General features: G+C 49.3%; 1 non-coding gene across 1 annotated transcript; it reads right to left on the reverse strand.

Moving 5' to 3' along the window:
• Window positions 1-13,725: 13,725 nt before the first annotated feature.
• Window positions 13,726-13,832, reverse strand: LOC138448202 (U6 spliceosomal RNA). Its single transcript, XR_011260048.1, has one exon. It is a non-coding gene; the product is annotated as a U6 spliceosomal RNA (small nuclear RNA).
• Between the last annotated feature and the right edge of the window lie 2,296 nt (window positions 13,833-16,128).

Here is a 16,128-nt window from a genome sequence, read left to right on the forward strand (position 1 = left end):
TGGCACATTCCATCTGACAATCAATGATGACTCAACCTGACACTGATCCTGAATGTGTGGAGAATGAACCGGGAATTCCATGTCAGCCTGAGATTGTTCACCTGGAAGTGTCACAATGTGTGCATCCCTACCCACACAGACACCACCAATGCAGTTTTGTGAAGTTACACATTGAAGCAGCTAAAATGAATACCCACTTGCAAAATGCAACAAGAGGACAGTGCCATGTCAGCCAACCCAACCCCAGCACTGCCACACGACACACCGTGCCATGTCATGCTAATTGCAGGTAAACAAAGTAATCCCCACAACATGACATCACTCTCACTATGTACAGTGGCACTATTAGAAACCTGCAACACCTGAAATGCTCACAGCAATGCCGGACCAACAACATACTTGAGCACGTAGTACCATTAACATGACATCAAAAATGTTACATATTAGTAGTCTCACCACCTGGAAATGCCTGCACTCCCACCACTACCAACTGTGCAGTGTTGGCGCCATGTAGAGTTGTAGGTGCACTGCTGCCAACATGGTCCCCATCGCCAGACTAGAGGTCCTTGTGTGGACTTGAGGAAGGGACCTGCAAATTGGGAGGTAGACACAGAAGAAGAGTTACACATCAATGCAACATGCAGTGTACAACACAACAGCAATATGCACTATGAATGTATACACAGTATTGACTACAGACTGGCCACACAGCTCATGGGAGTCCAACGCCACTGTGTAATTCACTGTCACTTGGGCACACCCTTTGCAAGCCCATGGAAACGGGAAGCAGGAGGGGTGGGTGTGACTCAAACCCAAGCATCTGAACCAAATACATTACAAGCCTGCATGTGCCCAGCCACAATGCAGCGTATGCCCACAGGAACCACGGAAGCCAACACATCGAAGCCAACACATCAGAGCCAACAGATCGGAGCCAACAGATCGGAGCCAACAGATCGGAGCCAACAGATCGGAGCCAACAGATCGAAGCCAACAGATCGGAGCCAACAGATCGTCCCAAAAAAATTGGGAATAAAAGAAATCAAAATAAAAATAAAAATAAGAAACAATCAAAAATGGCCATTGATGAGCCCGGGGGGGTTGGGGAGGCCACCCAGGAGGTCCGAGGACAGGATGCACACCAGAACCCACCTGCGTGGATCCTGGGAAGATAAAACACCTCCATGGGCTCATGGCCCACACGGCTACCCTATTGTGGGAGTATCACTGCTGTCGCTATTATCACCCTGTGCAGCTGCATCCGGAGGTGGTTGCACTATGGGAGGCAGCCCACGCAAGGCCCTAGTCTGCTCCTCCATGGCTGCAAGCATGCGGGTGTGGTAGGTCTGGTTCTGGAGGATGAGTGTGCGGAGGTCCCCATGCAACAACTCACGGGATGCCCGGACCTCCGCCCTCGTTGCCTGCATCTCAGCTGAGAGCGTACGGGTGAGACGCTCCAGCTGCTGTTCTGTCCTTTGGTGTGTTGAAGCCTCAAGCTCAACAAGAGTCGTCCTGAGGTGAAGGAGCTCCTGCCTCAGGGCTTCCCTGTGGCCCTGGGACTCAATGGAGATGGCCTCCTGCAGAGTCGCCAGTGCCGCCCACCTGTCCCTGTTGGACCCCAACATGTCCTCCCTGTGTGACTGGCAGATGGAGTCGGTTGCCTGCTCTAGTCGCTCCATCAGCCTTTCTGGGGGGACAATGGAAGTGGCCACCCTATCCATGGCCTGAGCCATCATCTCGGATGATGCAGCCTGTTGGGTAGCCATACCGTAAATGGATTGCTCCCATGCGGTATTGCCGGGTGGCGTACAGCCACCACGTCGGCGGGCACCACACCTGTCTGGGGCAAGGCAAACTGCGCCTTGCTGTGCCGGCACTGCCTGAGGCTGCAGGACTGCATTCCCCCTCTGATCTGCTGGCCCAGGAACAGGATCAGATGTCGCGGAGTGTGACCCTGCATCCGTAACCACCGAAGGCGTAGCTGCCAACACTGACATCCCCATGGAGGGTACTGACCCTGGTGCAGGTGGGTGAGACAGAACAGAATCCCTCCCTGGAACACTCACCTGCGACGGCACGTAGGTCTCATCCGAATCAACACCTGAGTACAGCTCGGGGGAGGTGCAGCCAGAGACACCCCTTGAGAGCACGACCTGCAGCACTTGTGGGTTCTCCCCCACCACCACACCACGTCCCTCACTGGTGGTTGGTCGGCCCTGGGACACCTCCTGGGTCTGCGCCATCTCCACAACCCCAGCAGTATCAGGTGCGTCTTCCCCTGCAAAGACATGAAAACAAAGTAATGGAAACAGGCATTAGCACCATGGCACACATTGAGGGCTGAGAAGCAAGAGAACCAGTACTTGATTGACACATGTCCCACATGACTAAAACCCTCCCATGCATGCACCCTCACTGCGTATGAAGTGCAGGCAAATGGCACACACTGATGACACCAAGATGGAAGATGAACACATTTTCTGCATGCTGCCTGGCAGTGGCATCACACATTGGCCTGTGATTGGCAGGTGAAACACACATGCCATCACACAGATGGCATGTACCATTGCTATTGAGTGAAGATGGAGAGGAGGGCAGCACCTATTCATTCAGTCCAGTTCCCGCATGTAATAGCTTTTCTGATTCTAACAGGTCAGATTTTTCACCTGGAGCTGCCAGTCTAAAATGGTCAAATTGCACAGGGACATGTGTGTACAAATGATATCCAGGTAACAAAGTCACTCCACTTTACCATACCCATGTCAGACATGTGACTAGTGGACAGCGACATGCCTAGTGAAAGTGGTGGAATGCAAACAAACTGACTGAATGAACAGTGAAAAATAAGCAAATATGTTGTGTCAAGGTGACACTTCAAGGGCAACTGGCGTGCAGTTGTGCTAGATGTCTACTGTTGGCAGAAGGGATACTGCTATGGCCAAATGCAGCTGCGCAGGAAGTATTGCATGAAGCACATGGCTGACCCATACGACTGAGGCGCACACACTCTCACCTGGCACCCAAACAGAAGCCCTCACACACACACCATGCACATGGATGACACACACATGCATGTGCACTCACCGGACAATGCCTCGTAATCAGCCAGATCTCCCACGCCTTGGATCTGTTCCTCCGTGACGTAGGTCCCAGCGACTGACTCATGTGGAGTGAGTTCCATGTCTACTACTGGAGACCCACCTCCAGTCACTAGAGTTGCGGCATGACTTGAGGCCAGCTTACTCTTTGCCCTGCGCTTTAGGTCATTCCAGCGCTTATAGCAATCATTGGCTGTGCGCCTCACGATTCCAAGGGCACTTACGATGTCCGCAACGGTCTGCCAGTGTGCCTGGCGTTGTGCAGGTGTGGTCTTGGATCCTGCAACAATGACCATCTCGTTGTCATGTCCGGACACATACTCGACAAGTGCATTCAGTTCGTCATCCGTGAAGCTGGGCTTCCTGGACGGGCCGGACTGTGTAGCCGTGTCTGGGGCATCAGCCTGTGCCGGACGAGCACTCTTCCTCTTCCGCTTGGAAGGTGGTGGTGATCCTGAGTGTCCTGCGCCGCTCTGGACACTAGGGGCAGGAGCCCTGGTGGACTCTGTATCAGGAGTGTGGGATTGCACACTCAGCATGGGAGTTGGTGCAGGCATTGGCTCTAGTGTGATGGTGTCAGGGGGAATGTCAGCAGCATGGACTAGGACCGACACTGTCCTGGCTGGGTGTGTGAGGGCTGGGGTGGATGGAGCCGCAGCTGCCCCTGCAGCCACTCCGCCCTGCCTCCTTGGTGCAGCAGATGACCTTGCTGCCCCAGATCCACGTGGCATGATGGCATCAACGTGCACCAGCGCACGTGTCGTAGCCCTGCTGACCTGGAAGTCAGCCATGGAGTCAGCCAGGTCTGGTGCCACAATGGGCTGGTCCAACAAGGGCTGAGCATGGATGGTGTCAGCCACTTCAGCCTCAACGGGAGGTGGGGTGGGGGGGAGGGGGAGGGATGATGGGTGCCCTTGACTGGTCCTCCACACATGGGAGGACAGGCTCACCCTGCAAGTTACGACCACGTCCCCTACCGGATCCACCACGGCCACCACTTGTGGCTCTTCCACCTTTGCCACCCTTACGGAATCCTCGCCTCCCAGCCATGGCACTGATATTAATGTGCGTATGGGAGTGGCTGTAGACAATTGTCCTGGGCAATTGGGGGTCAAAGGGGTTGGGTACCAGATGGTAATTGTACCCTAGTGCTCTAGCACGGCTGATTGTAACCCCTGGGGAAAGATGACGGGTCACGCAACGCACAGGAGGCCCAAAAAAGGGAGATGACGTGCACGCAACCCCTCCTAGACCACGTGTGCAGAAAGAAAAACCTGCACTACGCTGTGGCACCCAGTAACACAAGAATGAACGTATGCGTGTCACACGCAGCCTAGAATGACCTCTGAAGGGGTAGGCTACACACGGGGCAAGCACAGAAGTTGGATACGTGCGTGACTCACCGTCTGCCAGGTAAAAGAGCGTGAAGAATGAGCGCGTTTGGCTGGCTAAACCCCCGCCAAAAGAAGATGTGTACGCTGTCTGAGAAGACAGGACAACAGTAGAAGGGGACACTGTTTGAGGGAACAGGCCCAGGTAAACCAGTAAAAGAGAAAAAAGAGAAAAAGCTGTCAGAGGTAACAGGGAATACGAACTGGAAACGCCGTGAAGTAAATCGCGTGTGAAACGACAAGAAGTACAGAATTCACCCACTCGCTCTCCACGAAAAGCATGTACAAGGAAATGGTGTTCTACATGTACCTTATATACAGGCCCACACGTACAGCGTCACTTACGCGGCGTGTACGTTCACCAATCACACGCTTTGTCACTTCTGCGTGTAGATCCATTTTCACCAATCACACGCTTTGTCACTTCTGCGTGTACATCCATTTTCACCAATCACACGCTTTGACACTGGGACGTGTCACGCAACAATTTCCTGCACGTGCAGGTGACTATAGGCGCGCATATGCTGTTGACGGGTTTACGCGCTAAGGGCCTTTGCTGACGTGTGGGATTTCACTCCCTATCAGGCTGTCCACGCGTTCACACACGAGAGACCACGCTCCTGGCCAGGAGGCCAAATTACTGCCCCCCAGAGCCCTGAGCACGCTCCCACCTGCCATCTGCTGCTGCCTGACTGCCTGCTGGCCACGTGCCCCACAGTGCTGGTGGGTGGGGGTGTTGGGAGACATGGGTGGGGGCCTGGTGGAGGGTGCCCCTGCACTGGTGGGGGTGGTGGGAGACATGGGTGGGGGCTTGGTGGAGAGTGCCCCTGGTGGCGGGGGGGTGGGTGTGGTGGGAGACATGGGTGGGGGCCTGGTGGAGGCTGCCCCTGGTGGCGGGAGGGTGGGGGTGGTGGGAGACATGAGTGGGGGCCTGGTGGAGGCTGCCCCTGCACTGCTGGGGGGTGGGGGTGCAGGGGGACATGAGCAGGTGTGCAGGGTAGTCCCCTGTTTTGTAGGCTGCCTGCAGGGGCCGTGGAGGGTGTACAGGGAACACCTGTGAGGACCCACCCAGCCTAATCGCGTGTGATGATTCCCACGCACCCCTGTAATACATGTACCCTGGCCAATCGCGTGTTAAACTTCCCGCGTACCCCTGTAATACACGTACCCTGGCTAATCGCGTGTTAAACTTCCCGCGTACCCCTGTAATACACTTACCCTGGCTAATCGCGTGTTAAACTTCCCGCGTACCCCTGTAATACACGTACCCTGGCCAATCGCGTGTTAAACTTCCCGAATACCCCTGTAATACACGTACCCTGGCCAATCGCGTGTTAAACTTCCCGCGTACCCCTGTAATACACGTACCCTGGCTAATCGCGTGTTAAACTTCCCGCATACCCCTGTAATACACGTACCCTGGCCAATCGCGTGTTAAACTTCCCGCGTACCCCTGTAATACACGTACCCTGCCTAATCGCGTGTTAAACTTCCCGCGTACCCCTGTAATACACGTACCCTGCCCAATCGCGTGTTAAACTTCCCGCGTACCCCTGTAATACACGTACCCTGGCTAATCGCGTGTATAACTTCCCGCGTACCCCTGTAATACACGTACCCTGGCCAATCGCGTGTTAAACTTCCCGCGTACCCCTGTAATACACGTACCCTGGCCAATCGCGTGTTAAACTTCCCGCGTACCCCTGTAATACACGTACCCTGGCTAATCGCGTGTTAAACTTCCCGTGTACCCCTGTAATACACTTACCCTGGCTAATCGCGTGTTAAACTTCCCGCGTACCCCTGTAATACACGTACCCTGGCCAATCGCGTGTTAAACTTCCCGAATACCCCTGTAATACACGTACCCTGGCCAATCGCGTGTTAAACTTCCCGCGTACCCCTGTAATACACGTACCCTGGCCAATCGCGTGTTAAACTTCCCGCGTACCCCTGTAATACACGTACCCTGGCCAATCGCGTGTTAAACTTCCCGCGTACCCCTGTAATACACTTACCCTGGCTAATCGCGTGTTAAACTTCCCGCGTACCCCTGTAATACACGTACCCTGGCCAATCGCGTGTTAAACTTCCCGCGTACCCCTGTAATACACGTACCCTGGCTAATCGCGTGTATAACTTCACGCGTACCCCTGATATGCACGTTACCCGCTTTGCGTTCCTTGTTTGGCAGCCCTGTAAACTGGTCCAGGGTTAGCGCAGCCCTTTGCGATGATTTAGCGATTTTGATGGCTTTTCCTTGCGCGAGGGCGTTCTTGGGGGCGTTACTGGCGCTGCTGCAGGGTCGCTGCGATACTCTGCGCCACGGCTGGTTTGGGAGCATGAAATCCATGAATACGCTGTGCGCGGAAATCGGTTTTAGCGCACGTGCCTGGCGCAGTCAATCGCACGCGGACACTCTGCGCCAGCCGCTTGCGACACTTTTCAACGAAATTCTATGAATTACCCTGTAAATATTCTACATTTCCTTAGCAATTCATGGCTGTAAAGTGACATGGAAAACTATTCTGCAAGCGAGAAATCTGAACAGCGTTTTCTGGGCTTTTATGAAGTGCTGCAGTGACAGCTGGAATTCTGACCTTTGTTGGCTCATCCAGCAGGCATTGTGACGTCACAACTGACACTCAATAACTGATCATCACAGAGCTGGTGTGATGTGTTTTCTTGTTACAGGTCAGTTGTGATGTCACAATAAGCCTGTAGTAAGGAAGTTATTTCCGGGCTTTTATACGGATGTTGCAAGCTGCCATGTATTATAACAATAAACCCATTCCCCAGCACAGGGACTGCATCTGCAGACTCCCATTCTGATAGGATTGCCAATGCCAACCGCACACCATAACATTCATTTGCTGTGCCCATAGCTCCAAAGGTCTGGTGGGAACCGGGTCATCTCTGCCGCTGGCGCCCACCTCCGGAATCCTTTGTCTTGACAATGAGGGAGAGAGCGCCTCAGTAATGTAATTCTTGTGGGTATTCTGTATCAAACACTGTATGTTCAGTGCCCTTAACAATCTCCGTATGCGTGGGCATTGCGCCGCCTGCTTATTCAAACCCTGGACAATGGGCCAGCTGCCTGGCCGAAAGAGACGCTGCTGCTGTTTGCCAGCTGTTCGCCCCTGATTGCTACTGCCAGGCAGAAGGGGGGGCAGCTCGAGGGAAATAAATGCATGCATGCTTGTGGCCAGCTTGCTTTCCAGGCAACTCCCCGGCTATTCAGGGCACACCAAATGCTTTCCTAGAATAGCGCTGCAGCCTTAGCCCTGGCACATCTGCTGGAAGCTGCAGACCCACACTGCTGGTCCTGGCACCCGTCCACAGTGGCACAGCATTGCCGCCGGCATGAGTTACACACAGGGCCAGCCTGAGCACTTTTGGGGCCAGGGGCATGGGCACCTTTGAGGCCCCCCCCCCCAAAGGAATGAATGGACCCAGAAGAACTGCTCACGGCCCCCTCGTCGCAATCACTAGGCACAGTGTAATATGCTGCCTCCCAGAGATCACAATGAACACGGCGAACTCACTTTTGGTCCCCTAGCCCTCTTCGTTCTTGCTGTAACCAGAATGATAAAGAAGAAGCATTCCATGGCCACAATGAGGGTACTTGTGCTCCAGCAAAGGTACAGAAAACATGCCATGAACAGGTGCAGCAGGTCCAGAATAGACAGACTCGGATCAGCCGCCTCGCAGAATGCCGAGGTAGAGACCAGAGCATGCATAGTGGATGAAGATTAGGAGCTACCAGGAAGGTGTCCGTATCCAGACAGACGGCCATGGGTTTCAAGTGGTGTTGCCATTAGTGAGCAAAGAAACAGCCGGCTCTGGTGTGAGTACATCAACGCTCACCATTAATAAAATGGAAGGAGCAAGACCTTAGCCAGTGAAATCATGTGTGAGGCTTTTTTGAAGGTCGTACCGTGAAACGGAAATCACTGTGAAGGGGGGCAATTTTGACCGGTTAGGCAGTACGAGATTAAATGAGATGCCCAGGATGACACGTTGGTTAAGAGGTGAAGCTGGGTTTTGCAATCACTAATCAGTTTCTGCACTTTACCACTTTCTTTCCAATTCGTGCCATGAACTAAACCCTTTTTATAGACCTGACTGGGAAGGTGCACAAATCAATATCACCCAACATGGCAATGTTTTAAAACAAAACGTTATAGAAGCATGCTATTATAATTTTTAGTATTTTTTTTACTTGATTTAATTGAAATTTAAACAATTTTTTCAAGAAGTTTTCCTAAGTCTTCATAAGTGTCTTTCATCAGTTCCGGAGGTCTTTGCGAAATCCAACTTCTAGAAATTTACCAGACTCTGGCCAACCCAAGACCTTGTCTCCACTGAATCAGTGTATGCTAGATGTAATCAGCAATTCTTTACTTAGTTTTTTCTGTAATGGGTCTATCCAGTAGGCCAGTCTCCCAAAAGAAGCCAACCACTGCAATTACCCAAAAGGTTTTCTCTCCACTCAATACACCACCATTCTTCTTCGTCATAGAACTGAAGATCTTTAAACAGTTTTCCTAAGTGACGAGAACGTATCCCGGTCAGGCCACGGCAGCGTAGGAGAAGATGTTTTATGGTTTCTTTCGTGTCCTTCTGGGTGCAGAAGCGGCAGTCTGGTGAAGCGCTTAGTTTTCGCCTAGCAAGCATCTCATTTGTATGCAAGATGTTCAAGCGAATACGCAGAAAGTGTTTGCAGAACTTCCTATCTTGGCATTTTGCAAAATAGGTGCGGGTTATGTTGATTTTCATCAAGTCAATTGCAAGGTCCATCATCGACTTGACCGAGCTGGCGTCTTCCAACGTTTTGGATCCAGTCGGTTTCAAGGATCCGTTTTTTTACCCGTTCAGGTTTTGGATAAGTTCAACTTCAGAACTGTCAACCTTTTCCAACAGGAGCCTGTTCCTGACAGTCCATTCGCATAGCATTCTACAGGATCCTGCTTCAATTTATTTACCGATAGCTTTGAGGATATAGGGTGACGATGGTAGCAGGATTTTTCTATACAACAGAAGTTCGTTCTTTTCCACTATTGAGCTTAAAGATTGAAGTGAAAGCTCCCTCCTGATCACTGAAATCGAGGTAGATGAAGGCAAGTTCAAGACTTTCTTCCAATATAATCCTTCCATCTTTGGCCATATTTTGCCTGGAAGGCTAGGCATGGCTTCAATTCCATAGGTGAGACTGGGAATGACTTTGGATTTGTAAAAGGTCAGAAGCGGGGAAATTGTAAATCGTCCATATTTCCTGTTGATTACGATGGACTGAGAGATCAAGAGGCGTGTTTTTGTCACCAACCTTTCTTGCATCGGGCCACCAACCTTTCTTGCATCGGGAGTAATCCTAAGTATTTAAATTCTTCCACTATAGAAGCATGCTATGCAAAATAGGAATGATTCAAGCTTCATTGTCTCCATTATCAAGGGAACTATATACCTACCCGCATACTAACGGGATGTGATCTTAAAAGATTTCACCTGGGTTTCTCTTTTGTATTTTGAAGCTTTAAATACATAAAAAACGCAGGTTTGTGAAATTGTTATTTAAAAACATGCAGAAAAAACGTTGAATTGTACAAAAAAAAAGAAGCTGTGTTTTGTGTCATATAAGCAGACTTTAAAATATGCTTGCCAGAGGCCTGCGATATCTGGTATGCTCTCCTCTGTCTAGAACCCCTTCCACTGAAATGACCTACCTAAAAAGAAAGACCAGGTGATTGACTAACCAAGGCCACCAGCAGATGGAAATCAAACGAGTGTGCAACTCGGAGTGTTTTGGTCGTTGGCATTTTCTTGCGCTGACATTGGTGACTGCAACCTCTACGAGAGGGAAGCTGTAGTGGAGGCGCCCTATTGATGTGAGACCGCAATTTAGGCGGACAGGACTACGGTGGATGAGTTCAGCAGGCTTTGGCAACAGAATAGGAGGACCGACAGCTATTGAATAGCAGTGAAGAAACCTATAAGAGACTTGATAAATGAAGTCTGAAGCTATTGAAGGGTGTATTGAGACACCAGCACTACGAACTGTACATTAAGAGGAGTCATCTTCTGTTTTGAAATTGGAATCTTTTATGTGGCTCTGGATTGCATGGTGGTAACTAAGAAAATCGTGGTTTTCCCTGAAGAAAGTTCATGCAATTATCACTAAAAAGAACTGAAACATGTCAGGATCGATTTATTTTGTCTGAGTTAGAAAACTCAGAAAACGTATGATGTGTTAAAACCATTTGTATGTCTTTTTCTACAATTGTTAAATGTGGTTATATGTATGCTTAGTGATCTAGTGGTATTTTATATCTACCATGGGTTTTATGTTGGGGCATGTTCATGTTGAACAGTTTTTTTTATCCTTTTGTAAACTATATTAAAACATTTTGAGTACTGTGTATAAATATTACGTACTTGGTCTATTTTTTACAAGACTGTAGGTACAGGGAGGTTTGTCCACCAGACTATTTGTATAGATTAGTAAATTTAAAATGTTTTCAAACTGTCGCCTTTATATATAAATATGAGCTAATTTAGGAAACATCTGGTATTGCAAGAAGCCAAACTAGATGGGAAAGGTGTTTCCAGTAGTAACTTAAACATTATAATTCCCTCTAAGACTTTATCTCCTTGGCAAGTACAGAGATGGACGTGTGTCCAAAAGAAGCTTGAGCCTATGGACAAACCCAAGGATAATTACCATGTAAAAGTAGCAAAGCTAGTTGGTTCAATCTTATTACAAGAACTAGGGGTAGTAATGCATGCATAATTGCTACAGGGGGTATGTCAAAGGAGCATAAACGCATAGCAGTAAAACATATAGATCTGATCCTGTGGTGTACCCTGGGGTTCGGCTTTATCCCATCTCTTGTTTGATCTTTATTTACAGCCACTGGCAAAGCATTGGTGAGGCATAAGATCAGCTTTTATATCTAAGGGGATGGCATGTGCACGCTTCTTTATTTAGAGGGGCATCCGGAATTAGGTAGAGCACATTTGACTTTGTTTCTGCTGTTTTTTAAAGCATTAGATTGCTTCAAGGCTGCTTAGTGAGTTCCCAGCATATGCATGACAGAGGTGTGAGAGCAGATGCACAGGAAATCCCTACACCCATCCCAAGACAAATAGGTGTACCTTGACCTCCCCCCCGGTACCAGCCACAGAGGCGCATAACCTAGTTGGTCTTCTCGATGTCCTACCAACCTTTGGTTTTGCCAGAAAATAAGGGTCAAGAAAGGCTGTTTCTTCAGATGCCGAGGGTAAGGAGAATGGCCTCTGCATTTCATTTCACTCATCGGATGAGGCTGGTCAATGCATTTATTTCATCCAGGAAACTCAGCTTATCTGTGGTTGGCAAAATCATCAATTTCCTGTCTCCAGCTGGTGCAGCTTGCAGCTGCTCATGCGTTGCTTCACTTGGGAAGGAGCAACCATATAATACTGGGTGCAAGCAAGTAAAACAATGCACTTCAAAGCAGCCTGCCCATAGAGACCTTCCTAGGTCTACGCAAACATTATTGTCGAGATTGCCCAGTGAGGTAGGCGCCTGCTTCAGAGATCTGTATTTGTATTTATTTAGAGAAAGCAAGCCCAGCACTTTGAGTATAAGAACTGTACATATGAGGATAAGACTACAGGTGGAGCATTCCCATTGGTGTGTGCTTTACAATGAGTAGGAGTGGAAAGGTGGGTGCAACATGAACCAAGTTGTGGACGGGCACGTTTGGAAACATAGACCAAGCAGTGCCCAAACAGAAAGATTGATAAAACACATGCTGTCAAATTATACAGAGGTGGGTATGTGGTTGAAACCCAATAGAGAGGAGTGCTTTTCAGGAGAGGCGTCAAGACTGAAAGGCGTAGTTATTTGGAGCGATGAGGGATAGCGGAGTCAATCCCATCAAGTGGAGCGTCTTAAAAGCAGAGGTGAGAGAGAGTGGGATAGGAAAGATAACCAAACGTGTCAGAGGCTGCACAGAGACCAGCAAGGACCGGGATGGAACGCTAATGTTGGGTCTGGTGGGACTCGGGCTAGCTAGCCTTTTGGTTGTAGCCTCTGAGCTTCTATCTGGGGCTGCAACCTAAAGACCCGGGGCTACAGGCCCCCATCATCCCACTAGGGACACCTCTGACTGACGGGGTTCTTTAGGTCCGCTGTCGTATGAGTAAGATAGTAGCAGGCGTGTAGCAGGCTGGGAAGGAGGCATCAGCAAGTAAGGTGAATAGGGAAAAGAAGAAATGCCAGCTCTTTAACCCCCGGCCATTGGCAGAACGGAGAATGAGATCCAGTGTAGCTTGGCTCCGGTTGCGGAATGATCATAGATAGACTGAGACCGGGGATAGATAGGGGTGTGCAGGGGGGTTCCTGGGTTCAGTGATCTTTGAGGAGAGGTAGGAGATAAAGTCATCAGCGTGGAGCCAAGTTAGGGAGCAAAGAGTGGAGAGGAGGCAGATGTCATTAATTCATGAATCAATATCGCGGGACCGGGATTCAAACCTGTGTTGCTCTGCGTTGTCTTGCTTCCAAGACAAGCCTTTTGCCTCTGAGCTATCCTCCTGGCTGTAGGCATACCAATAGGATCTGGTATTCCAGTACAGTGGAGAGTTAGGAAGGATGCCTCCTGGGAGGAGGGTGGAACAGTGAATCAGATTAGCGGGAGGCCCAGGGTCAATAAAACAGGCATTGGAGGGAGAGAGAGAGCCTGAAGGCAAGAGCCGCCTCAAACCAGAGGAGGAGCCATTGGGTTGGGGTTGAATTGAGTTGAGTGTTGCGTTGGGTGGTTGAGAGACAAAGAGTAGCTGGGATGGAGATGAAAAGGTTCAGGAGGGACTCGTCAGAGAAGGACGGATCAATGGTGGCGGGAAGAGCTGAGGGAGGGAGAGAGCAATGCAAGGCCATGTGAGCTTTTCAGAGTTGTGAGTTCGCTGGTTGGGAATTGTAACTAAGAAGTGGTCAAGCAGGTTGGAGGTAAGCTGCAGATGATGGGCCTAATGTGAGTTTGCTACCCAACCTTGCTATGTTGCTTCTCAATAGGTAGGAATCGTTTGGGAGGTCAAGTTCTGGAAGAAGGACCTGAAAGTTCCAGTGGTTGTTAGATGAGGTGAGTGGCGTGAGGACTCGTGCAAGGGGGTGGATGGTGGTGATGTGTTCGAAAGTAGAAGGGAGAAGGTGAGGAAAGCAGAAGGGCACTCTTGCTAAAACAATGTTTTTCTTTTTTCTTCTTATGGAATGCTTCATGAATGTGCGTGTCATCCTTGCGCAGGGGCCATGCTAATCTTCTCTGTATCATTCCAATTTTAGTATATGTGCTGTTGAAGTGAGCACACTCTTGCTCATATTGAAGCCATCCCTGCCAACACTCTTTGCCAGCCAGGAATAGTGGCAGAAGGTGGTTGTGGCAGGTGTCTGGAGAGCGGTGGAGATCAATGAAAGAGTGGATTTGGAGGAGCTTGCGGCGAGATGGGGAGAAGGAACTGCAGGAGGTGGTAGGGGAAGTGGTAGTCAAGAGGATGAGGTGGTAACACCATGAGGCGATGTTAGTCACGTGGCGGTGGTAATAATAAGGAGAGGTGGTAGTCAAGTGGTGTATGAGGCAACATCAGAAGGAGCTTTTAATCGAGAGGAGGGAACACCAGACAGAGGTAGTAGTGTAGAGGATGATGAAGATGTCATGAAGAAGATAAATGAGGAGATACAGAAATAATATGAAAATACAAGAGTGATGAGGTAACTGAAGCAACAAGAGAAACATGTGTGAAATGATAAAGTAATCATGAATGCAAAAGAAGATAAAGTAACTTGCTGACCAATAAGTGTAAATACTCAGTAACGCAAGGTAGATGAGACATATAGAAGCTTGCTATAGAGGAAAATATAACATGGATAGTGCAACAATGATGGAAAGATGGACGCCAGACTCGTATTGAAACCAATTAAGCTACCTCGGAGACAGACCAGGGATGCAGAGTCAAGAGATGCTGGAAAACGGTCTGTGTTGGCCTGGGATCAAGGATGCTATTTCAAGGAACAAATGCACAACACAAAGGGAGGCAGATGGATAAGCCATGAACGAGAGGCATATTTCTCTTAGATTAAAGAAAAAAAAAAGAGCCAAGTATTGGACAATTAACAGTGAATAAAGCTCCGACAAGATGGAGTGAGCAAGTCTTTAGGGGCCAAGACGAGCAATGACACCCAGCATAATTGAATCAAATAGCAGTAAATAAGAGATCGAAATTGACAAATTTGTGGTCTTCTCACACATGATTCAGAATTCGAAAACAAGGGCTATTCATTATCCCTCGGTTGAAGATAGTGATGTGCTTATACTCCCTCGAATGTCCCAGAACAAAGAGAAGACTACTAGGTCAACTACAGATTGGAAACTTTGGCTCATGGTTGGAATGATCAAAGACGATCGACTAATGGGGAAAGTGGGGAGTAATCTGACGTGACTCAAGCATCTCGGTTTCATATCGCTTACTCTGAGGAATTAGACCATCCTCACTGGAGTGTGCGCGCTCACCTGGGATTTTTTAAAGTTTTGTAATGAAAATGAATGATGGGAAATTAACCTCAGAAAATGTGTGGGGCTAATCCTCTGCTCACGCACAATAAAGACATAGTCATGTGTACTCTGGGCTGACACATCCTACAGTCACAGTCCTCCCTGTCACATTTAGCTGGAATGCGACAGCCATGGGTATATCAACACATCTCTGAAGGGGGGAGGCAACAGCTTCATTCGGCCATGGCAGCCCTAATTAAAATATCAAAGGCTCCATGGATCCGCTATGTTCTATTGTCAAAGTTCTGTGTGGTGGCAGCGCATACTGATGAAAGTTAAATGAAAACAGGCCTGGTCACACGGAACACAAGGGACAGGAAACAGCAACTCCTCTTTGATATGCAATGTGTCAGTTTGAAGCTAGCTCCCACCCCTCTGTATGAAGGGCAGTGAATGTCATGTCTGGGTCAACAGTTTACAGTAGGCAACCCCTGCAGGGGACCCCCTTTCAGAGGGAAAAGGTATGTAATTTGATGGAGACAGAACGTCTGTTCTCGCCGCAAACCTTAAGGGACACCTGCGCTTTGATCAGGAGTCACAGAGAGCTCAATGAACCAGAGAGACACTTTGATCCACAACAGACAGGAAGATGGGTGGAACTTAGTAGTACATGTTGTCACCCCTTACCTTTCCTGTTGCAAATCACTTTGGTTATGACCTTACGCGTAACCGAAGATTGTTGGTGGGGACCCAGGATTGGCTCATTAAGGTAGGTTTGGCCTGCACTAATCACTGGGGCCCATTTGGCTTTAAAAGAGAGTTGAGCCCCTTTTTTGGCAGATCATCCAACGACTTTGACAGGAGTATTAAGAAGGACTCATTTGGACCCTGGCTAAAGGTTCAGTCTTCCTTACAGCTTCCGCCAGTGAAGCAAGCCAGGATTTCCAAGAGGGAAGAAAAATCCCTCCCTTAAACATTTCCCAGGGAACAGAGGGAGATACCGGACTCAGAGGACCCGTCCAGCAGCTCCAGAACCGGTACCCAGCCAGCACACAGCATGCCCTGCTAGGTTCTACCAGCATGCTTCCTAGGTAGGAAGTGCCAGAGAGTCTC

The sequence above is a fragment of the Ambystoma mexicanum genome, chromosome 3q (assembly GCF_040938575.1).
Source record: "Ambystoma mexicanum isolate Mex_15411 chromosome 3q, UKY_AmexF1_1, whole genome shotgun sequence".
NCBI classification, from domain to species: domain Eukaryota; kingdom Metazoa; phylum Chordata; class Amphibia; order Caudata; family Ambystomatidae; genus Ambystoma; species Ambystoma mexicanum.